Source organism: Micromys minutus (assembly GCF_963924665.1).
Source record: "Micromys minutus genome assembly, chromosome: 14".
NCBI classification, from domain to species: Eukaryota; Metazoa; Chordata; class Mammalia; order Rodentia; family Muridae; genus Micromys; species Micromys minutus.
The window spans coordinates 12,172,379-12,189,972 of NC_137983.1; positions in this window are offsets into that span (position 1 = coordinate 12,172,379).

Below are 17,594 nucleotides of genomic sequence, written 5' to 3' on the forward strand. Positions count from 1 at the left end.
TGCTTAGTTAGAGTCACACCAAGGTATTTCATATTGTTTGTGAGTATTGTGAAGGTATCTTTTTCCTAATTTCTTTCTCTGCATGTTTGTCCTTCGAGTAGGAGAAGGCTATTGATTTGTTTGAGTTATTTTTATATCCAGCCATTTTGCTTAACTTTTTTTCCAGCTGTAGAAGTTCTCTGGTGGAATTTTTGGGGTCACTTGCATACACTATCATTTCATCTGCACAAAGTAATATTTTTACTTCTTTCTTTTCAATTTGTATCACTTTGATTTCCTTTTGATGTCTAATTGCTCTGGTCAGGACTTCCATTACTGTGTTGAATATGTAGGGGGGAAATGGGCAGCCTTGTCTAGACCCTTATTTTAGTGGGATTGCTTCAAGTTTCTCACCATTACCTTTGATGTTTGGTGTTGGTTTGCTGTATATTGCTTTTATTATGTTTAGATATGGGCCTCTGCTTCCAGTACTTTCCAAGACTTTTAACATGAAGGGGTGTTGAATTTTGTCAAATGCTTTCTCAGCATCTATAAGATGACCATCTTTTTTTTAACTTTGTTTATATGATGTATTATGATGATGGATTTCTGTATATTAAACTATCCCTTCATCCCAGGAATGAAGCCTAATTGATCATGGTGAATGATCCTTTTGATGTGGCTTGGATTCAGTTTGGAAGTATATTGTTTATTATTTTTGCATCAATGTTCATAATTGAGAATGGTCTGAAGTTTTCTTTCTTTGTAGGGTCTTTGTGTGGTTTAGGAACAAAGGTTTTTGTGGCCTCGAAAAATGAGTTAGGTAGAGTTCCTTCTGACTCTATTTTGTGGAATAGTTTGGAAAGTAGTGGTATTAGGTCATCAATAATGGCTAATAGAATTCTGCATTGAATCCATCTGGACCTGGGATTTGTTTGGTTGGGAGTCTTTTGATGACTTCATCTATTTCTTTAGTTATTATGGAATATTTTAGATGGTTTACCTGGTCCTGGTTTAACTTTAGTATCTGGTTTCTGTCTAGGAATTCATCCATTTCCTCTAGATTTACCAGCTTTGTTGAGCATAGGCTTTTGTAGTAGAATCTGATAATTTATTGATTTTCCTCAGTTTCAGCTGTTATGTCTCCACTTTCATTTCTGATATTCTTAATTTGAATAGTCACTCCTTGCCCTCTACTTAGTCTGGCTAAGGTTTTATCATTCTTGTTAATTTTTTCAACCAACCAGCTCTTGGTTTGTTTATTGTTTGAATGATTCTTTTGTTTCAATTTGTTCACTTTCTGCTCTGAGTTTGATTATTTCTTGCCATCTACTCCTCTTGGGTGTATCTGCTTCCTTTTGTACTAGGGTTTCAACTATGTTGTCAAGTTTCTAGTGTTTGCTTCCTCAAGTTTCTTTTTGGAAGCACTCAGAGCTCTGAATTTCCTCTCAGTACTGCTTTCATTGCATCCCATAGGTCTGGGAACGTTGTGTATTCATTTTCATTAAATTCTATGAAATCCTTAATTTATTTCTTTATTTCTTGTTTGACCATGCTATCATTTAAGAGAGCATTGCTTTCTTTCCATGTGTATATGTGCTTTTTGTTGTCTATGTTGTTATTAAAGACAAGCCTTAAGCCATGTTAGTCTGACAGGATGCATGGGAGTATTTCAATCTTATTATATCTGTTGAGGCTTGATTTGTGACAGATTATATGGTCATTTTGGAAAATGTGCAGTGAAGTGCTGAAAAGAAAGGTATATTCTGTTTTTTTACGATGAAATGTTCTGCAGATGTCTATTACTTCCCATTGGTTCATAATCTCTGCAAGTTTCACTGAGTCCTTGTTCAGTTTTCTGTTCCCATTTATAAGTGTGCGGTGTTGAAGACTTTGACTATTATTGTGTGGGGTACAATGTATTTTTTGAGCCTTGGTAGGGTTTCTTTTATGAATATGGGTGCTCTTGTATTTGTAGCATATATGTTAAGTATTGAGAGTTCCTCCTGACAAATTTTCATTGTAATGAGTAAAAAGTGTCCTTCCTTATTTTTTTGATAACTCAGATATTGAGGAATAGTGATTGCTGTTTCCTGCTATTTTTGTTTTGAGAGGTAGATTTGTTCCTGTGTGTCTTTCTTCTTTGGTTTTCTTGTTTAGGTATTTTCTTGTTTTTCCTAGGATGTAGTTTCCGTCCTTGTATTGGGTTTTCCAGCAATGATTCATTGTAGTGCTGTGTTTGTGGTCAGATATTGTGTATATTTAGTTTTGTCCTAGAATATCTTGGTATCTCCATCAATGGTGATTTAGAGTTTTGTTGTGTATAGCAGCCTGGGCTGACACTTGTGTTTTCTTAGGTTTTGCATGATGTCTGTCCAGGATCTTCTAGCTTTCATAGTCTCTGTTGAGAATTCTGGTGTGATTTTGATTGTTCTGCCTTTATATGTTACATGACCTTTTTTCCTTACTGCTTTTAGTTTTCTTTCTTTGCTTTGGGCACTTGGCTTTTTGACTATTATGTGTCTGGAAGAATTTTTTTTCTGGTCCACTCTATTTGGAGTTCTGTAGGTTTCTTTTATTCTCACGGTCATCTCATTCTTAAGGGTAGGGAAGTTTTCTTCTATGGTTTTGTTGAAGATATTTACTGTGCCTCTTAGTTGATATTTTTCTCCCTCTTCTATTCCTATTATCCTAAGGTTTGGTCTTCTCATTGTGTTCTGGAACTTCTGGACATTTTGGGTTAGTAGCTTTTAGGCTTTTGCATCTTCTCTGACTGTTTTGACTATGTGTTCAATGTTGTCTTTGGCCCCTGAGATTCTCTCTTCCATCTCTTGTAGTCTGTTGGAGATGCTTGCATCTGTGACTCCTGATTTCTTTTTTAGGCTTTCTACCTCCAGGGTTGCCTCTTTTAGTGTTTTTATATCATTTTCATTTCCATTTTAAATTCCTTCTTTTTTTTTTTCATCTCTTTGGTTCTGTTTTCCTCTAGCTCTTTGAATGTTTTATATGTTTTCTCTTTAAAACTTCGATTTCTTTATGCTTTTTCTTCCATTCTTGTTTAAAGATTACCATCATCATCTTGAGGTTGATTTCAGGTCTCAGTCTTTTATTTTCTCCAGTCTTTGGCATTCTGCTGTTTTCTGTGATGGGAGAGCTGGGTTCTGGTGTTGCCAGGTTGTCTTGGTTTCCCTTGGGTAAGTTCTGTTCCTTTCCTCTTTCCATCTTGTTGTCTCTGGTAATATGTGGTCTTGTCAGTGTTTGGTTCCCGTCTCTCCTGTGTACCTAGCCTGTGTCCCTGGATTTCCACTATTCCTGGTGGCATATGGCCTGAGTGTTTGGTCTGCACGCAATGGCTTTCTGGGTGGAAACTGAGTACCTATGGCAGAGTCCCTACTACCCTGAACCAATCATGGTGGGACAGGGACACTTTCTGCACACTCGGCCCAGACCTCTCTGTGCTCTGGCTACTGGCAGGGCAGTCTCACCAGGCCTGTGTCTCTGGACCTCTGTTGTTCCTGGTGGCCAAATCTTGATTTTTAACCATCAAAACCTTCTTTAAAATCTTTGGTTATGTGAATTCCATTGCTATGAAATAGTTCTTTACAGCTTGGGAACCCACACACTAAAGTTCCATAACTTTGAAAGAATTTTGTTTTTATTTTATACTTCAGCTACTGGGACCAAACATTGAACCATTTTGAGTGCTTCAATCAATTTAATGATAATTACTTCATGCAAGAAAGTAGAATTATCAGAGATTTCTTTTGATCTTACCTGTGCCTCTTATCACAATGTTTCTCAACATTCTACTATGTTGTAAGGTGTACCTGTCTATACTTCACCTCCCATCCTGAATACAATTATATAGGGAATAGATCGCAGTTTTTATACACTTTCTAAATCCATTTATCAGCAAACATATATTTCAATTCTTTCTACATTTTGACCACTAGAAATGAAAATGAAACAATTGCATTGCAATAACTAACCAAACCCTGCTTTCCAAACATATAGAAATGAAAACCCAGGAGCTGATCCACTCAAGCATGTTAGGCTACATTCAGTGTCTTGAGTGGCCTCCAATAGTACACAAATGTTCCGTTTTGTTAGTTAGTTTTTCATGTAAAATAATGGATTTAAAACCACGTTATTGAGGTTTTTATTTAAGTTTCATTCCTAAATAGTTTATTTGAGCATGTGGTCATGTTAGTCAGGTGGATGTTTCTATACACTAACTCCGTTAAATCGTTCACCTTTATTTTTGTCTCTCATAGAATTAAAGTTTTGGCTTGCTGAGTGAAAGGTTTCTTTAAATATATAAGTATTGCTGCTTATTGAGTAAATCACTTACAAGTGTTCTATTTAACACATTGTCTGCATTTGCGCTCTGAAATGCCTCTTTTGATCTATTAAATAGTTGTTCTTTAGACAACAGTTGCAAATTGGTAGCCAAACTGGGTGGGAAATATGGGTTCTTATAACCTTAATGCAACTATCCTCACGAACACTGCCATTGAATCTTATATACCCCAGCAGAACTTCATTACAACTACTTAATGAAAATGTTATTTATTGTGATCAACCAAAGTTCATAATTATATCAGGTACATCAGCTTTATACACACACACACACATACACACTCACTTTCTCTCTCTCTCTCTCTCTCTCTCTCTCTCTCTCTCTCTCTCTCTCTCCCTCACACACACACACATACACACACACACACACACACACACACACACACACACACACACACACACACATATATATATATATATATATATATATATATATATATATATATAAAATGTTCTTTTGATTCTGACTAAAGAATAGGTGTGAACACCACATTGTTAGCCTGCAGAAGATTCACTGACCTAAAATATTCTGTGTTTCACTTACTCAGATTCTATCCTCCTCCAGGTTTTTGTGCCATTTTCTAGCCTCTATGATGTTGTCTTTTCTAGAACAGTATACAGTTGAAAATGAACAGTGCACAACATCCTCAGATTCACCACTTTCTCTAAATGATGCACTGTTGTTGTCTCTGTTACAGACCAAGGTTTATTATCAACAAAAATACACAGAACTGATTCGTTTGGTGTTTTCCTTCCTCAGATACGTTATGTTCTAATGAATGCCTAGGAACATTTGTTATAAAATTTAGTCTCAGATAATAAAATCTCTTTCCCAAGGCAACCTTGTTTTTAAAAATAGAATACTCTAAAAAGCAACAGTTTTCTACTTTTTACTCTCAGAAACAAAATAATATTTGCCTCTAATAAATATTTTCAAAATGTAATGTAAAACACTGACAATAAAGCTCAGGTATATATGTCCCTCACATTAAGATCGATGCTTTGGTCCTTCCACCTCACCTGCATACTCTGAGGTTTCAGTGTTTTGATAGTTCTGATTCTCATTTTCCCACAATAGCTTACCCCAGTTGATTTTCAACTTTAGCACAATGGGTTTTCATGTATTTGCCAGTCTGCCTTCACTCTGTGTAAAATTCATTTCTTTGACAGAACAAAATATAATATACCTCTATAGCTTTTCTAGCTCATACAAAGTGTAGATTTATCACCATGCTATAACATCTAAACAGAGTTCTTCTTTTTGTCAGGGTGGTTAGCTTTTTACAGTTCTTAGGAGGGAGTGAGCATATTGAAACTCTTCAATGCCAGCCCTGAAACTTAAAATGTGTGAAAAAATATGCTTTGGGGGATTCTATTTATTTAATTTGATTCCTCTTACCCCTAATGCTGTATTTGTGGTTCTAAAGTTAAGAATTAATGATACATCAAAGCTAATGAAAAAAAAAACCTCTTTATTTACAAGTTTTTTATGTTTGGTTTTTATGTTTAGGGCTTAAAGTCATATTGTCTTAATTATTATACATGATGTAATATAAATATAGAACTTCATCCCTCTGTGTTCAGATGCCTAAACTCACAATTACAATTTCTTAAAAAATAATATAAAATAAGTAAAATGAATAAAAATAACAGCATGTGATAATGATTCATATTTTAGAAATGCATATATTTGCTTTTGGATGACTCAGATATATCTAGAAAGATAAATACTATTTTATTCATTAAGGACCTTTAATTTTTAAGGAAAAGATAGTAAGTTGTGACACATAGTAAGTAGACACAGAGAAACTTGGACTTTAATATTTTACCTGACTTTAATATTTAAATCCTTTGTCAAGAGTAGAATTTAATAGAATGTCTTTGTTCTTGAAGTAAAATAAAATATTTTGCTAATAGCAAATTAAACATAAAATATTTCCTTTTCTCATCAAGTTATTTTACTTTATTTCTCTCCAGGGCAGTTTTCTTGTCTCAACCTCAACTTCCAATATTCTTAGTGTGTCAGAGAATTTAAAACCTTGAGAGCAAGGAATATATCGCATCAATTTTGATATTCACAGAATGAGTATAACTCACACATTCCATTACCTCAAGCAATTCGTATGAGTTTTTATTAAACATACAGTTATTTTTTTACCAGAATTATTTTATAAGGTCATTGAATAACTCTTACCAATAAGAATATCCACCAAGTAGATTGTTACTTAAAATGCTTCACTTTATTTAGAAAGATGACTGTAAGTAGAAAATGCACCAAGAATGTTTAATAGATGGAATACCTTAGTAGAGATGGAGACAGATGAGAATATACTACCTAATTTTGAATTCTATTGCCAAGTTATAAATCACATAAAATAGCTACAATTAAATGGGTGAATTTGATTGTTATGCAGCGAATTGGGAAACTGAACGATAGTAATTAAATAATCTTAGAGGAGAGCAAATGGATCCTATCTGCCACCGCCCCCCATCTGCTTTTTAGCAACCCTTTCTAACACAGTTTCTAAGGCACTAAATCAAGTTAATATTTCAGAATATGGCTCTTCCTACTATGGGGCCTGCAGGATTTCTTAGGTAATATACTTAAGTGTGTGTTCCAAGATATTAAATCCTGAGTAACCTCTCCTAAAATGCTTCAGAGCACAATACTGATGTGAAATGTTAATCAAAATCTTTTGGCAAATGTAGAATTTAATGGGATTTCTTTGTTCTTGAACTAAAATAAAAAAAAATGTCTCTGAATGATAAGGCAGACTCTGACTTATTAGAGGTACATTCTCTCACAATCATTAAGAAAGGTCAATGTGTTACAAAAAATGAAAGCTGCTCATACAAGTTAGTGGCATTAGAGAGGTAGGAACATTAACCTTATCATTCTGTGAATCTAATTTATTTGACCCTCTCCATCTTTGACAATAAAAACTAAGGAAGAACTTCCAATATTTTTCAATCAAAAAAAATACCTCTGCCTATCTTAGTTTATGATCTCTGAAAATCCTTAAGTATCTCAAAACTTGACTTGATAACTTATATTTGCTGGATTCCTTTTCTTCTTCTAATTCATGAACTTATATAGCAAAAAGGCAGGGGGGAGGGGTTTGTGTTACTATATAAAATAATAGTTGTATTTTGAAAAAAATTCTTCCATTTTGAATCAACAAATAATGTCTGGACCTGAAGTTATACCTCAGTAGTACTTTTTGTCTAGTATTCAAAGATCTAGGTTCAGGCAGCTAGAGACAGCAGTCAGTTATTGAAAGTACATGAGGTTTTTCCAGATGACTTGAGATAGACTCTCAGAACTCACATCAGGTGACTTCTAATTTCAGTTAACTCAAGCCCCTTGGGATCGGATATCTTCTTATATTCATGGACATTCAAGTACACAGAGAGAAAAAAACTAATAAAAATAAATATGCAAAAATAATATAACTTTAAAAAGAATCTTAGTTTTGTTTCAATTTCCCATAAACACACACACACACACACACACACACACACACACACACACAAAGATAGGAATGAAGGAAAGAGTGAAGAAATTTAGAAAAAAAATGTAAAGAAGAAAGAAAAACACAAATGGCCTTATGTTTCTTGGTGCAAGTTTGAATGTGTCACTAATTGATTGTTGTTGTTGCTGTTATGCATTTAGTTTAATGTTTGTATTCTTTTAATTGGAGTCCCAAAGTTGCATGAGACTCTTCATGTAAGATGATGAGGGTTCCTGCCCTCAGTTGGCTTTGGTTGCTAAATAAAGTTGCAGCGGCCAATGACTAGGTATAAAGACAGAGATAGGACTTTAGGAATTTTGGGCAAGGGAACCAAAGAAGGAGTATGGCTACATCAGAAAAGAAATAAGATGCAGGCTTGAGAGCTGCAGAAAACAGAATACCAATAGTTTAATTGCCAAGGAAGATTAGTCCCAGCCCTCCCCATCAGATCTAGGGTAGCAAAGATGGTATATCGATTTTTAGTAAGAAATAACTCATGAGTATTGGAGGGTAAGTTTTATAAAAATGAAAGTTTGGGAGTGGTGCATCTATTGATATGATTAAGGAATATTTAAATAGAAACCTTTGTGTGTGTGTGTGTGTGTGTGTGTGTGTATACCTTTGTTTCATCGAAAATCCACAACATGCTGGGGTGCCACAGGGGAGATTATAGTGGATTAATAAACTATTGCAAAAATTATGATTAACTGTGCAAGGAAACCCCGCTTTTGTAACTTGAAGGCAAAAAAAAATTAGTGTACTCATTTTTATGAAAAACAGAATATTTTGGAGAGAGACAAAAATTAACATTTGCTTTTTTCTTTTTACTATGTTTTTATTTTTTGTGAGTTTCACATCATGCACCCCAGTCCAACTTATTTTCTGGCCCTTCATACCCACTCTTTTCCCGTTTGCCCTTCACCACCAATTAAGAAAACACAAATGAATAAACAAGAAAACATAGCACAGAAATATCCCATCTTCACTTGCACATGTTCAGTGCAATAAGTCATTGGTCTGATTCAAGATCTCTGACTTCTGTGACACCATCAATATTAGATTGTCATTGAGACTCCTCTCAGTTATCCTATTGATGTCCTGTGCAGGACTGGTCCTTTCATGCATTCTATTAGTCTGAAGATGAGAAAGGAATTGGGAAGATTTGGGGTGGTTCAAATCAATGCCATGAATCTTGATCTGGGTAGTAGTTGAGCTGGTCAGTGCACTGGCTCTCTCTTTTCTGCACCACTAATGTGAGCTCTCCTACACCATTCCAGCTGGCTGACCCAGTGCCTCTACCAGTAGGATGCATGGTCAGCTTTCCTGCTCTCTTCAGGGTCACCTACAGTGCACTTACCAGTCAAGATATTGACTCTGCTCCTTGAAGTACTGCATCATGAGAGGGACTGAGCAGGCACTCCAACTCTCACACCCTTGGGGCTGGCTTAACCTTGTGTTTACCATCAGAGCCAGCTCCATTTTGTTGCCCAGAGAAGATGAAGGACTTGCTCTTCCTAATACTACAGTCAGTGATGGGTCAGGGCCAGCTCTCCGGATTACTGCAGTTGGCAAAGTCGGGAGGGTCAGGGCACCATACCACATCCATGCTACCTCACAGCTCTCCCGCCATCTCACTCTCTATGCTGGTTCACTTGCCTCCATCAGTGGGGTCATTTTTGTGTTGGAGATTGGTGCTAATGCTTTGAATCTGCATGTCCAGATGCTGAAGTTCCTCATGCCCAATCGTTTTTTTTTTTTTTTTTTTTTTTTTTTTTTTTTTCATCTACCAATAATGATTTCAGTGGTCAAAGGCTGGGTGAAAAGAAAGAGTCAGGGATTCCAGGTTCTCACAAACTAGGAGGGAGGAAAGGGCAGAAAGAGGAGAATTGCTATACATGGGAGAAAGACAGAACACTCAGATTTATAGGGGATATCATCCAAAATGTAGGCCAGAAATGAAAGTGGTCCACGGAAGGGCAGCTAGGAAGTATCTTGGGCATCAAGATCAATAGGCTTCATAGAAGGTAATTTGGCAACTGACCTGAGACCAGATTTAGAGGTGTTCAGCTAGAAGGGAAGGGAAGGGCACGCTAGCCCCAGGAGGTTTAGAAGAACCTAGCCACTGATCCATTAAGGCAGGTTAAAAATGAGCTAATGTGTATGGGTCCTTTCATCCAAGGAGCCAAGAGACCCTGGCTGGATCGCTCCTAGCACGGCCTGCACAGGAACATTAAAGTAGAGTAGGAAAACCTACAGGCTACACTCTGCTGGCTGTCCAGGCAAGGTACAACGTCTAAGATTCCAAGTGCTGTTGCCAAATCACCACAAGGACAGCAGTTAGTGGCAAGACCCATGTCACCTCATTGCAGACAAGTGGCTGGCCAGATCTCCCTGCTCTCTCACACACCTCCATGGGCTGGTTATTCATCCCCCACCCCCACCCCTGCAACCCAGACCAGCTCTGCAGTGCTGTATTGCTATCCAGGAGAGGCATATGGTCAACTCCCCAAGTGCTGCAGCTGGTGAGAGAGAAGGCTCGCTCACTTGTGTTCATGAACCTATGGGCAGCTTTGCTGTCTGCCAGGGTTGGCGTGTGTTGCAAGGGGAAAATTTTACTCCTGTGTCCAAGACACTCTACGGCAGCCTCGTGTCAGGGTCAGCTCTGCTCCATTCACACTCACAGCCCTACCACCGGGACCAGCTCCACTGTGCTGCTTGGGCAAGTCAGAGTTCCTGCTCTCCCAAATGCAGCTGCGGGTGAGAGATGTGGCCAATGCGTCAGAGCACTTCACGCAGGAAGAGGACATGCCATTTCTGCAGATAGCCAGCTGGCTTCTCAGGGATTTTCCCATATTTTCTATGGTAATCTGAACCATTGACACTAGCAGACACCTTTTCTGATACATAGACACTGACTCAGAAATAGTTCTCAGAAGCACTTCTGGTGAGGAACTCACTGCCAGGACTGGCCACTCAAAACCTCTCTTCCCTGAGACTCCAGTTCCATTTTTCTTCATAAAGCTCAAGTTTCTCTATTTCTCTTCTCTCTTTTCTACCACAGCAGACTCCCATAATATGGTAGCATCTGCTACAGGCTGGTAGATCACCACACGACATTTCCCATCTCAGGTGAATTTTCTGTGGCAGGAAGTGGTGTCTATTTCCCACCAATGCCAGAGGGCAGATGTGTGGGTGGCACAGGGGAATGCGAGTCTCTATCAGTCTTGCCCCTACTGGGAGACACTGCATGGATTTGACTTGATTGGATGGATTTGACTTTTAGGATTCTCAAGCTAAAAGAGCTTGGGCACCAAGCCTAGCAATTTATTGTTAAAAATGTATTATTTTGATTTAGATTATATTTATAATATAGAGTTAAAGATATAAATCTTCTCCAAACAATTGTGCTATTATGATAAACTATCTTTCACTATATAGTATAGAGTGGGTTATCTCTAATTTCTAAAATAATCTTGGCACTATTTTAGATTTTATATATCTGCATATGCATTCAAGCATTTGTAATTGTTTGTCACTTAAATTATTCTAATACAACTCCTGATCTCACTTCCTGTCAGTAATTTCACATCTAGTATAATAAAATGAGGTCTTTTCTGGATGTAGAATTGCTTGAATTAAAAAGGATTTACAAATATTTACTTTTTTCAATTTTTATTCATCTGATTTATAATTAACTTTTAAAATACTTATACCAAGTGGCCTTTATGACCAGCACTCAGGAGGCAGTAACAGCTGAATCTCTGTGAATTCAAGGCCAGTCTGGCCTATAGGATGAGTTCTAGGAAAGGACAGGCTACACAGTGAAATCCTGTCTTTAAACCTGGCACTCAGGACACACACAGGTCACAGATTTCGGGAACTCTTTTTTGATTTCTTGTGTTCAAGATGCTATGAAGCTGAGGCCGGTAGACCAAATCTGATGGTGACTCTTTCCTAGTCTGAATAAAGCACTGGGCTCAAGCCTGGCTGAAAGCCAGCAAGCAGTACCCTGCTGCTACTGCTAACCTCAACTATGTGACCCCACAATTAGTTTTAGAAAAAAGTTACTTCAAAGACAATATGCTCCTGGAAAAATCCAGAATACATTCATTTGCTAGAAAAGTTATATTTTCTATACAGTGATTCTAATAAAAATTAATATATATTGAAAGAAAAAAACTGAAAAATATTTTTTCTTTTTTGTTTTGGATATTCTTTGTATTTACATTTCAAATGTTATCCCCTTTCCCACAATCCCATCTTTCCCTCCATCCCATTGCTTCCATGAGGGTGCTCCTTCTCCCAACCACCCTCTCCCAACTAAGTGCCTTGTAATTCCCTTATACTGGGAAAATGAGCCTTTCTGTACCAAAGGCCCCCACTTTCATTGATGCCAGAGAATGCTATCCTCTGCTGCATATGTACCTGGGGCCATGGGTCTTTCCATGTGAACTCATTGGTTGGTGTTTTAGACCCTGGGAGCTGTGGTAGGTTTGCTTAGGTGATAAGTTTTCTTTTTCCCATGGGTATGCAGAGCCTGTTAGCCTTTCAATCCTTTCTCTAGATCTTCTAGATTGGGGTCCTCATGTTCAGTCTGTTGGTTAGATGCAAGCATCCTCCTCTGTATCAGTATGGAATCAGCAATAGTGCTTGGGTTTAGTGGCTGATGCATAAGTGGTGGATCCTCTGGTGAGGAGGTCTCTGGGTAATATTTTCTCCAATCCCTGCTCCTCTATTTATCCCTTTATTTCCTCCCATGTGTGTTTTATTTCTCAGTCTAAGGATGACTTAGGCATCTACCATCTAAAATTAAGTCTCTTTGAGCTTCACAAGTTTTGAGAGTTGTTTCTTGTGTATTCTGAGCTTTTTGGGTTAATATCCACTTATCAGTGAGTACATCTTTTTTTTTTTTTTTTTTTTTTTTGTTTTTTTTTTGTTTAGCTCTGTAATCCCATACAAAAACCCCATTTTTAATAGAATTATTTGATTCTCTAGAGTTTAACTTTTTGAGTTATTTATATATATTGGATGTTAGCCCTCTATCAGATAGAGGATTGGTAAAGATCTTTTCCCAGTCTGTTGGTTGTCAGTTTGTCCTTTTGACAGTGTCCTTTGCCTTACAGAAGTATGCAATTTCATGAGGTCCCATTAGTCAATTCTTGATCTTAGAGCACATGCCATTGATGTTCTGTTTAGGAAAATTTTTCCTGTACCTATATATTACAAGATCTTCCCCACATTTGGTTCTATTAGTTTCACTATACCGAGTTTTGTGTGATGGTCTTTGATTAACTAGGACTTGAGCATTGTACAAGAAGATAACTAAAGATTGGTTTGCATTGTTCTTTATGCTGACTGACAGTTGAACCAGTACCATTTGTTGAAGAGGCTATCATTTCTCCATTGGATAATTTTAGCTCCTTTGTCAAAGATCATTTGACCATTGGTGTGTGGGTTCAGTTCTGGGCCTTTGATATTATGATACTATTCCATTGACCTACCTGCCTGTCTCTGTTTTAGTACCATGAGGTTTTTATCATAATTGATCTATAACGCAGCCTGAGGTAAAAGATGCTGATTCCCTTGCAAGTTTTTGTATTGTTGAGAATAATTTATATTATGCTGAGTTTTTTATTGTACCAACTGAATTTGCAAATTACTTGTTCTAACTCTATGAAGAATTGAATTGGAATTTTGATGCAGATTGCATTGAATCTGTAGATTACCTTAGGTAAGATGGCCATTTTTACTATGTCAATCCTTCCAATCCATGAGCATGAAAAATCTTTCCAACTTCTGAGGTCATCTTCAATTTCCTTCTTCAGATACTTAAAATTTTTGTCATACAGATCTTTCAGTTGCTTTTTAAGTGTTGACTAAATTGTAAAATGTGTCAATTTTCTAATTTCTTTCTTAACCCGTTTATCCTTTGAGTAGAACATGGCTGCTGATTTGCTTGAATTAATTTTATATCCATCCACTTTGCTGAAGTTATTTATCAGCTCTTAAAGTTCTCTGGTGGAATTTTTGGGGTCTCTTAAGTATACTATTGTATCATCTGAAAATAGTTATATTTTGATTTCTTCTTTTCCAATTTGTATCCCTTTGACCTCTCTTTGCTGTCTGATTGCTCTGGATAGTACTTCCAGTACCATATTGGATAGGTAGGGAGAGAGTGGGCAGGTTATCTAGTCTCTGATTTGAGTGGGATTGCTTCAGTTTCTTACCATTTAGTTTGATGTTGTCTAATGGTTTGCTGTATATTGCTTTTACTATGTTTAGGTATGGGCCTTTTACTATGTTTAGGTATAGCTATTACTGCTCTTTCCAAGACTTTTAACATGAAGGAGTGTTGAATTTTGTCAAATGCTTTCTCAGCATCTAGTGAGATTATCTGGTGGGGTTTTTTGTTTGTTTGTTTGTTTTGTTTTTTTTTTTTCTTCTTTCAGTTTTTTTGTGTAGTGAATTTCCTTATATGGAACCATCCTGCATGATCATGGTAATGATCATCTTTCTGTGTTCTTGAATTCATTTTTCAAGAATTTTATTGCATCAATGTTCATGGGGGAAATTGGTCTGAAGTTCTCTTTCATTGTAGGGTCTTTGTGTGGTTTAGAATAAGTTTAATTGTGATTGTGGCTTTGAAGAATGAGTTGGGTAGTGTTTCCTCTGTTTCTATTTTGTTGAATAGCTTGGAGAGCTTGAAGAGTTTTTTGTATTAGTTTTCTATGAAGGTCTGAGAGAATTCTACAATTAACCCATCTTGTGCTGGTATTTCTTGGGGGGCAGGGACGCTTTTTATGACTGCTTCTATTTGTTTAGGGGTTAGGGGCTGTTTACATGGTTTATCTGAACCTGATTTAACTTTAGTACCTGGAATCTGTCTAAAAATTATCAAATTTCCTCTAGATTTTCTAGTTTGTTGAATATATGCTTTTGTAGTAGGATAGATGACTTCTTGAATCTTTTCAGTTTCTGTTGTTGTATCTCCCCTTTCAGTTCTGATTTTGTTAATTTGGAGACTCTTTCTGTTCCCTCACATTAGTCTGGCTAAGTCTCTATCAATCTTGTTAATTTTCTCAAAGATCTAGCTCCTGGTTTAGTTGATTCCTTGTTTTGTTCTTTTGTTTTTATTTGATTGATTTCAGCTCTGAGTTGGATTATTTCCTGCCATCTACTCCTCTAGGTTGTATCTGCTTCTTTTTGTTCTAAAGCTTTCAGGTGTGCGGTCAAGCTGTTAGTACATGCTCACTCTAGTTTCTTTTTGGAGTCTGTCGGAGCTATGGGTTTTTCTCTTAGCACTGTTTTCATTGTGTCTCATAAGCTTGGGTATGTTGTGCCTTCATTTTCACTAAATTCTAAAAAGTCTTTGATTTCTTTCTTTATTACTTTATTCACCAAGCTATCATTGAGTAGTTTATTGTTATTCAGCTTCCATGTGTATGTGGGATTTTTGTTGTCTTTGTTGTTATTAACAACCAGCCTTACTCTATGGTGATCTGATAAGATGAATGCGCTTATTTCGATGATCTTGTATCTACTGAGGCCTGTTTTGTGGCTGAATATATGGTCAGTTTTCTAGAAGTTGCCATGAGGTCCTGAGAAAAAGCTATATTTGTTTGTTTTAGGATGAAATATTATGTAGATATCTGTTAAAACCATTTGGTTCATAATATATGTTAGTTTTACTGTGTCTTTGTTCGGGTTTTATTTCCATTATCTGTCCATTGATGAGAGTGCAGTGTTGACGTCTCCCACTATTATTTTATGTGGGATATTATGTGCCTTGAGCTTTAGTAGATTTTCTTTGATGTATGTGAATTGTATCATAGTTGTCCAGGACTGAGAGTTCATCTTGATAGATTTTAACATTTTTGAATAAAAAATGTCCTTCCTTATCTTTTTTGATGACTTTTAGTTGAAAATGTATTTTATTCCATATTAGGATAGCTACTTCATCATTTTTCTTGGGACCATTTACTTGGAAAGGCATTTCCCAAACTTTTACTCTGTTTTGGTGAGGTGAGATTCCTGTAAGCAGAAAAATGCTGGGTTCCATTTATATATCCAGTTTGATAGTCTATGCCTTTTAATTGAGGAATTTGATTCAATGATGCAAAGATATATTAAGGAGTAATGATCATTCTATCTTTTTATTTTTGCTGTTTGAGGTAGAATTATGTTTCTGTTCCTTTCTTCTTTTGTTTTTGCAAGAGGATTATTTTCTTGTTTTTCCTAAGGTGTAGTTTCCCTCATTGTGTTGGACTTTTCCATCTATTATCCTTTTTAGGGCTGGATTTCTGAACAGATAGTGTGTAAATTTGGTGTTGTCCTAGAATATCTTGGTTTCTCCATCTATAGTAACTAAGACTTTTGCTGGATGTTGTGACCTGGGCTGGCATTTGTATTCTCTTAGGGTCTGTATGAAGTCTGTCCAGGATTTTCTAGCTTTCATAGTTTCTCTAGAGAAGTTTGGTGTAATTCTGATCAGTCTGCCTTTATATGTTACATGTTCTTTTTCCCTTACTGCTTTCAATATACTTTCTTTGTTTTGAACATTTGGTCTCTTCACTATTATTTATCTGGAGGAATTTCTTTTCTGGTTCAATCTACTTGGAGGTTTGTATGATTCTTATATATTCATGGTTATCTCTTTATGATAAGGAAGTTTTCTTCTATAATTTTGTTGAAGATATTTACTGGGCCTTTAAGTTGGGAATTCTTGTTTTCTTTTACACCCATTATCCTTAGATTTAGTCTCTTCACTGTGTCCTGGATTTCCGGAATGTTTTGGGTTAGGAGCTTTTTAATTTCTACATTTTCTCTGACAGTTGTATCAATGCTTTCTATGTTTTCTTATGCCCCTGAGATTCTTTCTTCCATCTCTTGTAGTCGGTTGGTGATGCTTTTGTCTATGACTCCTGAACTCTTTCTTAAGTTTCCTAATCTCCAGTGTCCTCTCTCTTTGTGTTTTAATTATTGTTTCCATTTCTTTTTTAGAACCTGATGGTTTTGTTTAATTCTTTCATCTATATGCTCATGTTTCCTGTGTTTCACTCAGGGCTTGTACTTTTTTTGTTGTTGTTATGTATTTCTTTAAAGGAGTTATAGGAGTTATTAATGCACTTCTCAAGGCCTTCTATCATCAACATGATACATGAGTTAAGTCCAAATCTTGTTTTTTTTTTTTTTTTTTTTTTTTTTTTTTTTTTTTGGTGTGTTGGGATATACACTACTTGCTTTTGTGGAAGCACTGGGTTCTTACTTTGCCAGGTGGTTTTGGTTTCTGTTGCTTAGATTCTTGTGCTTGTCTCTTGCCATCTTCTTATCTTTGATGTTAGCTAATCTTGTTGTCTTTGAATGGAGCTAGTCTCTCCTGTGCTTCTGTGGGCTGTGGGCTCTGAATGGAGGTTGGTCCTGGGTGTTCAGCTCTCTATAGGCAGGCTGTAAATTTTGATGACAACAAGCCTGTTCTAGCTCTGGGTGCTGATGAATACCAGAAGGGTACAGAACCAAGCAGCACCGTGATACCTGTGTTGTGAGAGTTCCTGGAGGTCTCTTCCCAGATAATCAGTGGAGAGAGAGCGTTGGCTCACCTGCAGTCTCAGGAGGAGAGTGGTTCTGCATCTCCTCTGGGTGCTCAGCTCTCTGCATGCAGGCTGCAGGTCAACTGAAAAGATTTCAAGGCAACAATAAAAACAATTTTTCCTTAACTGAAAATTTTATTGTAAATATATTTTGACA